The sequence below is a fragment of the Protopterus annectens genome, chromosome 1.part2, assembly GCF_019279795.1.
Source record: "Protopterus annectens isolate FY-2018-M chromosome 1.part2, PAN1.0, whole genome shotgun sequence".
In the NCBI taxonomy this organism is placed as follows: domain Eukaryota; kingdom Metazoa; phylum Chordata; order Ceratodontiformes; family Protopteridae; genus Protopterus; species Protopterus annectens.
In genome coordinates this window covers 1,156,806,552-1,156,820,911 of record NC_056727.1, presented here as the reverse complement: position 1 = coordinate 1,156,820,911, position 14,360 = coordinate 1,156,806,552, and positions in this window count along the sequence as shown.

Here is a 14,360-nt window from a genome sequence, read left to right as displayed (position 1 = left end):
TTAGAGTGCTTATTTCCTAAGCACTTGTACAAACAATGGGCATATTCAAAAAAATAATCAAATTAATAAATGCAACATTAATTATTATTTTGCAATCTATCTGCACTTAATACCTCATATTTAAAATATTTAACTGCATAAATAAGCATTCAGCAAACTAAAGTCCAGGTTCAGGGCTGCAGCACAATACTTATGCTCATAGATGCTCTTTTCCTTCATCATTACCAGATAAATTGCAACCTCAGCTTTTGCAACTTCCTTGCCAAGCAGGAATTATACGTCTTGCTAAGTTCCAATATGATTGGAGTAGGATTACTGTATATTCAGAGCTCAAACTTGTCTAAATAAATTCTGACTTCCGACACAAGTGTACCTGGACAAAGATTCAAACAGAATTTTCTTGCTAATCTCTAACATCAAGGAAAAGTCAGAATCATGCCTCTCAATTTTCAGACATTGAAAATACATAAAAAGGCTTTTGAAAATAGGTACATCCTGACAAAAATCTGGATACTTACTTAATATAAAAATATTAATATCACACACAACACAGTTCTGCCCACTTCCAGTAGATCTGTGGGATACTACTCGGAAATTCACGTTTAAAAAGTGAAAATGACAAAAAAAAAATACAATGGTATTGTCGAAGGCACAATGGAAAATCTGTTGACTTCAATGAATGATATTGTCAAAATCATCTTCACAAAGTCATTTATTTTTGCTTCTGAGGTTGCAAGTTACTCAGAGATGTTTACCTCACAAGCAGAGTGTACAGGGTTTGATTCGTACCTTTAAAGGGAAAATGGCTTAGCTTGTCTTAAAATGGCCCACAAGGGCAGCTAGCTTAGTATTTACATATGAACCTATAAAATATGGAAATTTACAAATGAAACATCTGACACTGTGACCCACCTCAAAAAAATACTCAGGAATCTTTAACAGCCACTGAAACATGGCTTTGTAATTTACAACTCATGCCCAACCCTTAAAAAAAAAAAAAAAAAAAAAAAAAATATTGCTTTTTCCCCAAGTTCCTCTCCTATGAAAAAACAAAAGTCTCTTGATAATATAATCACTGAAGTCACGTCTCAAATTTGACCTGCATATACCAAATCATAGAAAAAAACTCATTGAAAATCAGGGAAGCTTTATAGGTCCAAAAACTTTCTTGCTGATGCAACTAAAGCTACACTTGCCACTATATATCTCCTCCCCACACTTCTTTATGGTGCTACAATCCTTACTAACCTTCGGGCATCATAAAATCAAAACTTGAACAATGTTGCAACAAAGTTGCTGAATTTCCAGCAAACACCCATTTCAGAACCCAGTACTGTGTAACTCTTAAAAGTCTAAATTGGTTAAAACTACCCAATCAACCAACATATACACAGCTTCTCACCAACTATACAATTATCCAGAATCCATCTGCTTATCCAGCTCTAAATAACATTCTTTACAACCACATTCCTAATCAGTTGTTATGATTTAATGGCCAAAAACTCCTGTCTCTCCACAAACCTACCAGATCTGCAGGGCATTGTCTGTACTTCTACAACATTTCTAACACCTGGAATTCCTTATCTTTATCTATCAGGTCAATCCCCTCCTTCCAATCCTTCAAAACCATTCTGGGAGACTTCTTAGCCAAACTCTGGGTTTGTTTTTGCTCAACACCAGGATAAACTAAATCCCCTAAATATGAACAATTACCTGTTCATACCTTGCATCTCCTTACTCTCACTTCTTTATTCACTTCCTTACTTCTATAAATTTCTCTACCATGGCTTTCTCTCTAAATATACAGTAAGCCTGCTTTTCTCTCACTTTGTATTGCAGTTCCTCTTTGCATTATACTAGCTTGCCCCTAATTTCTCTATAAACTAGCTAAAATTTCTCAAACTACTAAATGTTTGTCATAAAACTTGCATTTATTCTTAACCAGTTTTTTTCATATTATGACTAATTTGGCATAATTATTTAAACATCATTTGTATTTTGCATTATTTTTAAAACTGTAAAATTATTGTTCTTAAAATGCTTTGTAATTCTTTGGAGCTTCTCCCCCAGCCTCCACTGAAAATGGGCTTCTACCCAGTTGGACTTTCTCAGTAATCAAATGCCAGTATTTAAATAAATACACAAAATATATACCTTCCTTCTTTAAATTAGTAGTTTCTACAGTATAACAGACATTTAACCTGTACTACTGCATACTAAATAGTTTCAATATGTGTGACAGACAGGAGAAATTCAGAAAATCATGCTTAAGGTAAAGCAAGCCTCAAAACAGGTCAAAGTTTGAAGTGGAAAATCAAGTGTAAACTTAGGTACGTACCTCCAAAATACATATAGTTGAGACATCTGGTCAGAATGAAGTTTTCCACACATGCATTTAAGCTTACCATGTGATCTTGAAAATGCTATGAGATGCATGAGATGTTTTGAAATCTAAAGTTCTTAGGCACTTTGTTAACAGGATGAATGTCCATCTTCATATTAATAAATTTGATAGCAGACAGCAAAGCAAACTGAGAAAGGATCTAAACCATTCCAGGGATTAGGGGTTTGAGGTAAATAGCATACAGTCATCTACAAATGTCCTGTTCTTAATCTGTGACTTGTTGCAGGTCTAGCCAGTAAGGTTATTTAACACATAAAATACAACATGCAAGGGTTCAGCAACAATAAAAAAAAAAAAAAAAAAAAAAAAAAAAAACAGAAAACTTAAAGTAATTGAAATGAGGTGTCATTGTTAAGTTCCAAAAAAGGGTAAAAGGTGATTTTTTTTAATTATATTTATTTGTTAACCATGTAAGCCTGCTGGGCACTATAGTTTCTTTTAAGGGGTAACATGCTGTCTAGTTATGTGACTTGCTCATGGTCACACAGTGAATAAATTGAGGCTGTGGGAATCAAACCCTTTAGTCTGGACTATGGTATGCACAGTGTTAAGGGTTCAAAGCATTACATGTTCTGTGCTAACTTGCAGGTAAAATTACGGAAATGTAAAAAGCTGTCATTGGCTGAGATGTAAAAAGGTCAAAATTTGAAACACAGTAATCCATGATAGGCCTACCATCCAATTATCTAGGTTTGTCTTGAAAGTGGCAATGGTGCTACTCTGCTTGACATGTAGGGAAAGTTTGTCCCAGAGATGTTGGATACAGTGGGATATGAATGTATCATGTCAATGTCTTATTTATTCCTCATTAAAAATGTAGTTCTTTAACCTGGCATTTGAGGAACTATTTGCTCAGCGAAAGAAAACATGATCAAACATGGTTTGGTCTTTTATTGCATGAAAGGTTGGATATAAAGCCCCATGGAGGAGTCTGTCAGGCAATAAGGATAAAGAAAGAGGGGGATGTCAGTCTGTCATGAAAATGAAAATTTTTGACAGCACTGATATTTTTAGTTAGGAACCTCTGAGATCTCTCAAGCTGAGTTACATGATTAAATAAATGCATGCCAAAATGGCATTGTATTCAATAATGAGTTTGATGAGAAATGAGTAAAAAAAGAATTACAAATTCTGTGTTTCTTCAGGAGATGACTTTAGATGTTAAATTATATAGATAGAAGGCTTTCCTGATCAATGTAGTAATCTGATGGTGAAAATATAAGGGGCTATCAATAAGACTGCCTAGATCTCTTATCTGAGTGGAAGGAATAAAGGCACCTTGTGACATTTCCAGTAGTTTATTCAGTTAAGTAGGTAGATAGATGAGGGTTCTTGTACTTATCCTTCCACAAGGAGGGTATAAGAGCGAGAGTCTCTTAGATCTGCGAGCTAAAGGGATTGATTTGGACTAATACTTTGTACTCTGTTTCTTGTTTCATAATTTGTTAATATGGGTATTCCACCACAGAGGTTTATTTTTATACAAAATGTCTTTTATTATATTTGTTGTGGACAGGAAGTGCCTTATTAATACAACTATTTAAGTGGGAGTAGAAGTCAGAGGCATAGGCAGTAGCTTTAGCAAAACAATCCTCTGGAAGAAGATTATTGCAGAGTTTAGCTCATCGAGTAACTGAAGAATGTTTGCTTTTCAGAAGTTGCAGAAGCATTTGGAGGGAAAGTACCACCAGTTTTAAAGAAAGGATAACAAATTTTTGCCTGATTTAACAAGGGAAGATTATGCATATAATGGTTTGGAAGAAGTGGCTTATATGGGATATCATGCAAAGAAGGGCACATCAAGGGTGTTTTATAACTAATGGTGAAGTGATAAATAATCTTGTTTAGGGTGATGTGGACATCCTAAATTTGATGTCCTATGGAATCTGCCATGAGGTGATGATATTCTTGACAAATTCTGATACTCCTCCAGATCTACCAGTGGGTTTAAAGGGCTTACCTACGAGTGATGAAGCCTGCTCACATGACTCAGCAGTTTTGGAAAAATAAATTTAAAAATCAATGTAACAAAAACTGTCTTTTGAAGGGGGCAAGTCACTCACCCCCTAAATGATATATACCATTTTTATGGTCATATCACAGTGGAATAAAGGGGGAAGATCCAGAAAAATGACCCCACTGACTTACACAGTACAACAAAATGTGGTGAAACTCACAGTAATATTAAATTTTCACACTAAATCTGTTTGTCCACCATTGTGCAAGCTCCCTGCAATTATTCTGGTCTAAAGACACAGTAGGCACTGAACCCAGGAACAGCAGGAGTGCTTTCATTATTTTGTAATAATGTCTCTATCATTACACATATATGAATGTGTTCATTTTGCAGAGGACCCTCAAGTTTGGGTATTTATTTGCTTAGACTCCTGGAGTTGAATAGTGTCAATTTAATGGGTTCCAAATTAGAATGTACTAGTTTGGAATGTCCTGCAGATGGGCACTGCCTAAGAAAGGCACTATGAGAGCAGCAATGTACCTTAGGAGCTGTAAAATCTTTAGCCAGAATGTGAAAGCCTAGTTAGGATGGGCGCAGACCATCCCTAGCAAATTAGGAAGGCTTATCAGATATATTTTCATATGCTGACACATACCAGTTCTCCCAGGAATGACATAAGCTAAATAAACAAACATTAAAGCCAATCATTTTGTCTCATTTGTAAGACTATAGAAAGGATCATTAAAGAAATAATAAATAGGGATATAGGCAACCAACAAACTCTTGACCCATCCCAATTTGGATTCAGATAGGGCACCTTCTGCCTATTTAACCTAGTTGACATCTTTGAAAAAAGATGCTAAAGCAATGGATGATGGTAATACAGCACGCACCACATAGCTAGACCTCACAGAGGCATTTGACACCAAACCCACACTCAGATATCATAAAAAATGCTGCCTGCTAAATGTCAATCCTTGCATAATACATTGGATAGTAAATTGGTTTACAAATAGATCACAGGAAGTTAGGGTGGGTGAAGCTTACTCCTTGAAAAACCCTGTCACTAGGGGTGTACCCCAGGGATCAGTCCTTGGGCCACTCATCTCTGGCATTCACTTCTCAGACATCAAAACATATGTTAAGGGTTTGTTGCTAACCAGGTTTGCAGATCACTACAAACTTGGTGCTATCATAAACTCCCCAGAAGATGCCATGATCTTCCAAGAGGCCTATCTGCAACAAATAGCTGTTGTCAAAACCATGGACTAAAACTAAATGGTAAAAATTGTATAATCATATAATTTGGTAAGCATGACTTCCCTTGAATCTATGATATTGGCAGCACATCCCTAAAAATGAATCACATATTTAGGCATGTGAGAACCTATGTCAACAATAAACTCTCCTTTGATCGTCATGCATCCCCTGTTGTAAGGAAGATTTTTTCATTGTACATTTTCTGTCTAAAGGTATTGCTCACAGATCTAGGAATGCAATCATTCCAGTGTACTTGGATGATCATTGAGAATAATACTACTTTTGCTATATAACTTTCCACATAAATGGAATTTCCACAACACTTTCTCACTAAAATAATCAGGGGGTAAATCATAAAAGCCTTGCCCCTCTTTTCGGTATAATACAGACTACTGAAAGGTGATGCCTGCTTTGTATATAAAGCTTCATCACACCCTCTTCTGTCAGACCTATTGCACATTTGGTATCATAAATATACACTCAAGAGATCTTAATCGCATTTGCAAAATAAATGATATATAATGGGGAGATATGTATGCACTACAGAGAATACCACTTCTATGGAATCCTTTTCCACCCTACAGAAAGCAAGTACTTCTCTTACTCTATTCAAACATAATTTGAATGAATGAATGTGCATCTGCAAATTCACCCCTGGTTTAACACCATTATCCATCATAAATATGGGAACATGTAAACGTCCCATCATATCCTCATTTGCCCTAGCTCTAGGTTATTTGCATGCAAAATAAAAAGGCAAAAAAAACTATCATGGGAATGTAAGACGAGGCTGCTTAAGGTCCTCACAGATCAATAGCCTAGTAGCTACCTATGACCCTATTGGTGAAGGCAAAATGCCACTTAGGGCCAGTGTCTTTCTTATCTTAGGCACATACATTGCAAGCTTAGTCATATCCTTATGCATGCCATCCTAGTATAGCACATGAGGTTATTCACTCCCACAGAGACTATTATCAGGCATAATCAAATTGTCACAATGGAGGGTTCTAAGAGTCCTTGTTATGTTCTAGATTCTGGATCTTAAAATAAAGCTGTCACTCTGGTAAGGGCAAAGGTGGATCAAGGTGAAATGAGGCCCTAGGCAGGGTAATGGATAAGGGATCCCCCCATATACAGCTTCCCCTGCAGGAATTTTAGTGTCCCATTACTTGGCTCTTTCTCCCCAGTTACCATAAACGTTGTTCAAAACTCTCAGTGTGCATACTGTATTCTGTTGTACTTCTACTACAATGATTACTGATATTTGGATTTAATTTAATTTAAAACTTTTATTTCAAATTTTAAAGCACAAACACTGATAGACATTTGTTAAACAAAGCAATACAGTCTCACAATGAAAACAGACTTAGCATTAATGCTTCTCTGCCCTTGAAATTCACATTGACTGAAAATCTGTTGAAACCCACATTCAAAGAAAGCGCATCTGGCCAGTGGCTGATTAAGTTTACCTTTGGGCTGTTTTCAAATCATAGGCTCCTTGCACACATTTTATGGCCATGCAAACATGCATGAGTTCTTTGATTCACCTTCCTGATTTTATTAAATAATGTCCCTGGCAAAATACAGCACCACTTGTTAGACCATGTTTTAAATGCATAGTTTTGAACATTTTTCCAGTAAGCAATGAAACAAAACATATGAACCAATAATAACAAAACTGCCCAATTCAGAACTTGTCAACCTTAATAGGCCACTCAAACATCTGTCATTACTCTCCAATATCAGTCAATATGCACAATCTCTGCAGAAGTAAAAGTCATCTGAATAATTCCACATTTAAGAGATCTGTAACTAATGAAGAGGTTGCAGCTATCAAAAAACTTTATATTTCAGTGTTTCATCTACAAATGCATTGCCTGCTGCCCTTGAACAATAAATTGCCTATGTTACCTTAAAAAATGGTAAGCTGGTAATATTGTAATATGGAATGGATGGCAACCTGAAAACAAGTTCATAGTTACTAGGCATCTCATCTAATGGAGGGCATATTCAGGACTGCAGCACTCCACTCCTTTTAAAATACGACACAGTATCAGCAATCTATCTACATGCTGTGGGAGTAGAAGCCACAGCCTTATCATCAAAAGCAAGAATACTATCTGTTGTCCTACTACCATTGTTTTGAAATGTTAAACCATAACAATTATACCATTTACTAAACAACACAGTTGCACATTGTAAACAGAGTTATCATGAGCAGCAGTAAACTTCTCTTCCCTTAAAACACACATTTCCTTGAAAATGCACTTGAAACCCAGTTCCTTTAAAAATGCACCTGAAACTCAGTTCCATGAAAAATGCAGCTTGGTAATTAGGGTAGAGGATTCAGGCTCTTGTTTCCTGTAACTAAGAAAGCAAATTACTAACCACCTGCTATCCCTAACTAGGGCATTTCATTCTCACACACCGACACCTCAACCTCTTAGTGTAAGTTTTGACAAAGCCTAAAATAAATAGGGACAGATTATAAATATTGCTCTCATGAGCTTAGAAAATTTCTAAAATTTCTAGAATAACAGGTTTTGTGTTAGTATCATACCTCTCAACCTCTTAGCACTAAAAATCTGGACAAAACCAAAATAATAGGAGGGATAAAATCCCCCAAATAGGGACGAACTTTAAATAATGCTCTCACAATCTTAAGTGCTGTTATAAAAGGTATTGTGTTATTGTGAATTTTCTTAAGGATATGAAATCTGATTCTTAAAATGCCTGTCATTATTTAGTGCATTCAGTCCTCACTGATCTGGCATAGTAAAACCTAGAAAAACACAAATTTTATGAGGAACAGGCTAAAAATATGAGGCAAAAGTGTGGGCATTCTGCAAAAATCTGGACAGTTGTGAGACACGTCCTTCCCTTTTTTGCACACACACACACACACACACACACACACACACACACACACACACACACGTACACAGACACCTACCTACCTACTTCTTACACCACACACACACACACACACACACACACACACACACACACATGCACGCACACTCACACACATTTGCGCGTGCACACGCACACACAAACGTACACAGACACCTACCTACCTACTTCTTACAACACACACACACACACACACACACACACACACACACACACACACACACACACACACACACACACACACACACACACATGCACATGCACACCTGCCTACCTACTACTTAACAAACAAACACACACATCTACCTCTCACTTGTCTGTTCATGGTCCAAATTTCAAACATTTTCTGGAATTCAAATTCTGCATGTGCACGGAAGACAAGGACATAAACAACAGGTCTCACAGATGCAGACGAAAGACAAAGACATAAACACAGGTCTCACAGCTGCAGAAGATGAAAACAGGTCACACACACCTGTCACTTCTGTGTGACTGGATGCAAAGAACGCCCTTTAAAAAAACTTTTTTTTTTTTAAATTAAAAAATAAATCTCCCAGCCAGTGGCCCCACTCCCCACCCAGTGTGGGTCCTCTCCCAGCCAATGGGCCATAGGTGACTGTCTTGGTCTCAAAGTTCTGGATCTGGCTCTGAATAAGGGAGATATCAGTATGCCTAACAAGAGAGTCATCAGCATTAAGGACTTGGAGACTGCAAAAATATGACAGTTGGAAGTATGTGTTCTAGCTATGTATGGGCAGGGTGAAAGGTGGTGCATTCCTATGTAAAGTAATGACTGAGTTTTTTTTTTCAGATTTAAGCATGACTATAACTCCAGACTTCACAGAAGGAAACATAGTCACAAAATCTACAATGCAGTTAAAAAGGGACACAAAGGAGGGTTGTATAATAGCAGACTGCTTTAAGGTACTGTAGCCATTGGGTCATCTAGCTTAAGTACCTTGCCATACAGTAAGGAATTTATGACCTGAAACTTCCTAAAGACTGATGGGTGATAGACCCTTCAGATGTTCCTATGGAACTTGCGAGAGTTTAAGTGACCTGAGAAAGCCTAAGGTTTGTAATGAAGCCCCAGTTGTAAGAAGCAGTAAAGGAATTCATAGTATGAATGAAAAGCAGTATCATTGGTAGTTGTATCTCCAAAAACAGAGTCCTTCCCTTTCAACTTAAATATGCAGCCTTCATTTGGCTCATCCTCAGGAAGTATGCGAGTCTCTTACAATTCTTGTTTTGTCTACCTAAGTCTGTTGAGCAATCCTTTCTAGACACATATGAGTTGCAACAGAGGTCAAATCTGCTAGGGCTGTGTTTAACTTCCTATAGTGTATAATATCCTGTTTTGTGCTGGAATTAAGTCTTCTTGCATCTGAGTAAGCTTTATTAGACTTTGATTCCAAATGCTTGGTGTAATGATCTCTTATCTTTGTTTCTATGTTTTCTTTTATCTCCTGATAACCCAGTGCTCTCTTCCTTGGCTACACTACTTACCCATTTGTACATCTGATGAGAGTTCTCTGCCATTTCAGGCTAGAGTGATGATCTGGTGGACCAGGAATGTGACTATTATACATATATATATATATATATATATATATATATATATATATATATATATATATGTATATATGTGTGTGTGTGTGTGTGTGTGTGTGTGTATGTGTATATAGAAATTTATATATATATATATATATATATATATATATATATATATGGGTCTACCTGATAACACTGACATGGCAAAACACCGACACTGAAATAACCGACATGAAAAAAACGACAAAATAAGAAAGTTCAAAAACATGAAACTTCACATGACCGACAAAACCAAAATCCCAACAATCAACAAAACAAATACCTTTCCTGAAAAACACACACACAACACAAGCACACCAAAAACCTTACAAACCTACACTAAACCTTACATACGCAACTATCTATGCAGTAACCTTAACCCAGACCCTAACCCTAAGGTCCATCACTATCGCACACTTACCTTACCCACACCCTAACCCTAACTCACTTCATCCGCCCCTAACCCTTAAGTATGTCACTATCGCACACTTACCTTACCCGCACCCTAACCCTAACTCACTTAATCCACCCCTAACCCTCAAGTCCGTCACTATCGCACATTTACCTTACCCGCACCCTAACTCTAACTCACTTAACCTGCCCCTAAACCTAAAGTCCATCACTATCACGCACTTCAACTCAGGAAACAAAGGAAGGCTCAAGGACACAAAGTCTCCAAAGTGAAAAAAAAGTAAAAACAAACAGATTTATTACTTTGCAACTAAACAGTATGATACAAAAATAAATGGTTAATCGCTTTTCATCTTAATTTAGAAGACTTCTTCAGAACTATTTTATTTTTGTATCATACTGTTTAGTTGCAAAGTAAAAAATCTGTTTTTACTTTTTTTAGCTTTGGAGACTTTGTGTCCTTGAGCCTTCGTTTGTTTCCTGAGTTGCAGTTTGGATTTATTTGTTTGGACTATTACACACTTATCTGACCCGCACCCTACCCTAACGTCCGTCACTATCATACACTTACCTTACCCACACCCTGACCCTAACGTCCATCCCTATTGCACACTTACCTTAACATGTCGGTGTTCTCAACATCGGGATTCTCAACTGTCGGTCTTCTCCGTTGTCAATCTTCCGGTGTCGGTGTTCTCGTTGTTGGCGTTCTGCACTTTCATCGTTTTCACGTAGACCTATATATATATATATATATATATATATATATATATATATATATATATATATATACACACATACATACATATGCAGCTGGAGTGGGCTTGTCTTACTTTTAGTTCTCATTACCCAGACCATGTCCAATAAGTGCTCAGGAGGGTGCAGTCCCACAGATGTCTCAAACTCCTAGATAAACATATTGTGCATGTTTCTCAAGTCTCAAACTGGGAATTATTGCACTTTTTGTGCTCCTAGACATCAGCCCACCCACCCTGCTGAGTGAGGGGAATTGGACATTGCCCCTTCATTTCTCTTCTCTTCCCTACCACATTGAATAAGTACCAGAGACATTACATAAATTTGGATTGTCTGATTTGTACTCAGGGCATGGAGATGAACATTGATTTTTTTTTTTTTCGCGCACATCTTAGTAATTAATCAGTGAGTTGCAATTTCAGCTTTCAGATTTCCCCAGGCAATAATAGGGTGAATAGTAAAAGGTGAACAAGCTGTTGTATAGTTTGATATGGACACTTACAAAAATAGAGATGGCCACGTGATCAGTAAATTCTGAAGAGTGTACGTCTATCATTGCATGAATCACACATGCTGATTCAATGACAGTGTCAAACTTTCAACCAAATGATCTGTTAAATGACACAGAATTCATTCCATGGTTAGTTTATCTGAGTATGAGGAAGTGGAAAATAATCCAATGTACTATCTACTTTTGTCACTGGGGACAGAAAGGTTAAGTCATGACCTGTTGGTTGTCCACTTATCAAGCATCCAACTGACCACAATCTTTAGCTAAGTTCTTCATAAAGTGATATGAGTGCACTTATGTGCTTTACCAAGGGCAGAACTACTTGAATGAAACCATGTCCTCTCATAAGAGGGATCTTGTTCTCACAGACTTCCTAAAGACTGAATATTGTTTTGGCAAGAAATATTGTTTGTAATGTAATCACTACCCATAATTATTCCCCTGAAAGAGTATGACACAAGCAAATAATGCACTGATCTACCTTATCCCTTTTAATTGCCACAATATAATTCCTGGAATCTAGATGAAATGCCTCACTTAGAAGAACTAGATCAGCTCACTATTAGAGCACCTTTCTACTGTGGAAAAAACAATGGGAGTGCCACTCAGCAAGTTTTGTTTCCTGGGCAGAAATAATACTGAGTTCAAGATATTTAGTTAAACTTAAACATGTCTGTCATTTAACTTATGATGTTTTTAACATCTGCAGTTAACTGAAGTAAATTTTATTTTATGAAACAGTTAATATGCAGTTGAAGTGAACTGTTAACAGTAGAAACGTGACACAGAATGTGCCATGAGCTAGGACCAATAGTCTCAACTGTCCAGGTAAAAACAGGTATTTCTCCTGATTTGAATTACCATAAGAAGGACATCATTAATTACCATAGTTACTTTACAGAGTTAATAGTGGCCTACTCTTGGGTTTTGTGGCCTTGTCCTGGGCTTTCTTTCTAGATGTTTTATCTAGAGGGGACAATATTTTGAAAGAAGAGTTCTTAGGTTTGACATTAGTAAACACATCATTTTCAGCTGAAGTAGGTTACAGAACTAAGGCTGACATATCCAGTTTCCTTTCTTGGATCATCTTATCCCTCTTAACATTAAAGCAATTGTCAACTGGCATTTGAAAGACCTGGCAAATAGGAGACTTTCGTGAAAGAGAAGCTGGAGGCTGGTAAGTGATAGGTAAATGATAACAATGCATCGTGCTTCAAAGGTTTGAAAAAACAATGAGCTTTATACAGGCTGCCAGTGCCACACATGTACTCAGCTGGCTGAACAAGACCAGACAGGCAGGAGTTGGCTCATTGAAAGGTCAGTGATGAGAGTTTAGCACCGTCAGATTATTCAACAACTTTTGCTGGAAAGCAACAATGCTTCACCTGTACTGCTGTTAGATTTATTCCTGCCTTGCCATTTAGTCGCCAGTACTGTGGTACTTAAACTTAGCAGGGATATCTGAAGTATGGCTTCCTTGAGTGAGCAAATATTTCCCTTTGCAGCATAACTGATCTGGGACAGAGGTTATTTATTGATGGCTCTTTAAACACCTGCATATTCTATCAAACATGTATGGAGTAGCTGCACAGTCTCATCAGTTCCTTTTTCTAAAGTGCATTTTAGGTTATTGGTTTTAAATAAAACTAGTTTAAATAATTTTGGTTATTCTCAAGATAATCCAATTTAGTCCAGAGATTACCTGGTAGTCAACAAGCAATGACTGCATTTCTATAAGGTATGCAGGCTAAATAGACAAAGCTGATTCAAGAAAGGATACCTAGGCTGAAAAAGCTGTTATGTTGGCTTTATTATATTTTGCATCTATTTTTAGTTCTGTAATATTAGTCAGTATGCAGACTAACAATAATGCTAAATTATCTAGTTTATGCTTCAGAGGGGTATCTGCTTGTGGTCCTCCTTGGTGCTCCTTATGTAGGTCAAGGACTTTGATCCTACTCATGAGTTCTAACTTTTTGAAAATAACCAGAAACACACAGGGGATACCTAACTAAAGTACAAAAAAATAAGCCCAAAGCATTCATTTCTTTTATGGGGGTTTTAAAATATGAAGTGTCCACCACAATTTGGAAAAAGTAACAACTCTAAGGTCACATGATTGGAGTAAGCAGGCTCAAGCTATCTGACTCAACAGTTGCAAGGCATGAAATTTAATATCGCAATAAGTGTCATATAATGCAATGCACTTACACAGTACATTGTTTTGATTTATTTTATCTGCAACTAAGACGTTTCAAAATTTCCAATAGTTTTCCCATTGTATAAAACAAGAACCTGGCACCAAGCACCTGGCACGTAGCAGACTAAATCACAGTCACTGAGTTAATGTCTGAAAATTGTAAAAATGTATTTTCTGTAATAAATTATATGAATAAAAGAATATCATGCATCTGTATAATAATATTCGTTATAGATGCAACATTTATTTCTGCAGTGCCGTTAATACATCTTGCTTATTGGATTACCCAAAGAGTAAGTGTTCTTGACCAAACTTTTTTTTTTCTTAAAAGCAAACTTTTGCCTGTGTTTAGTAACCT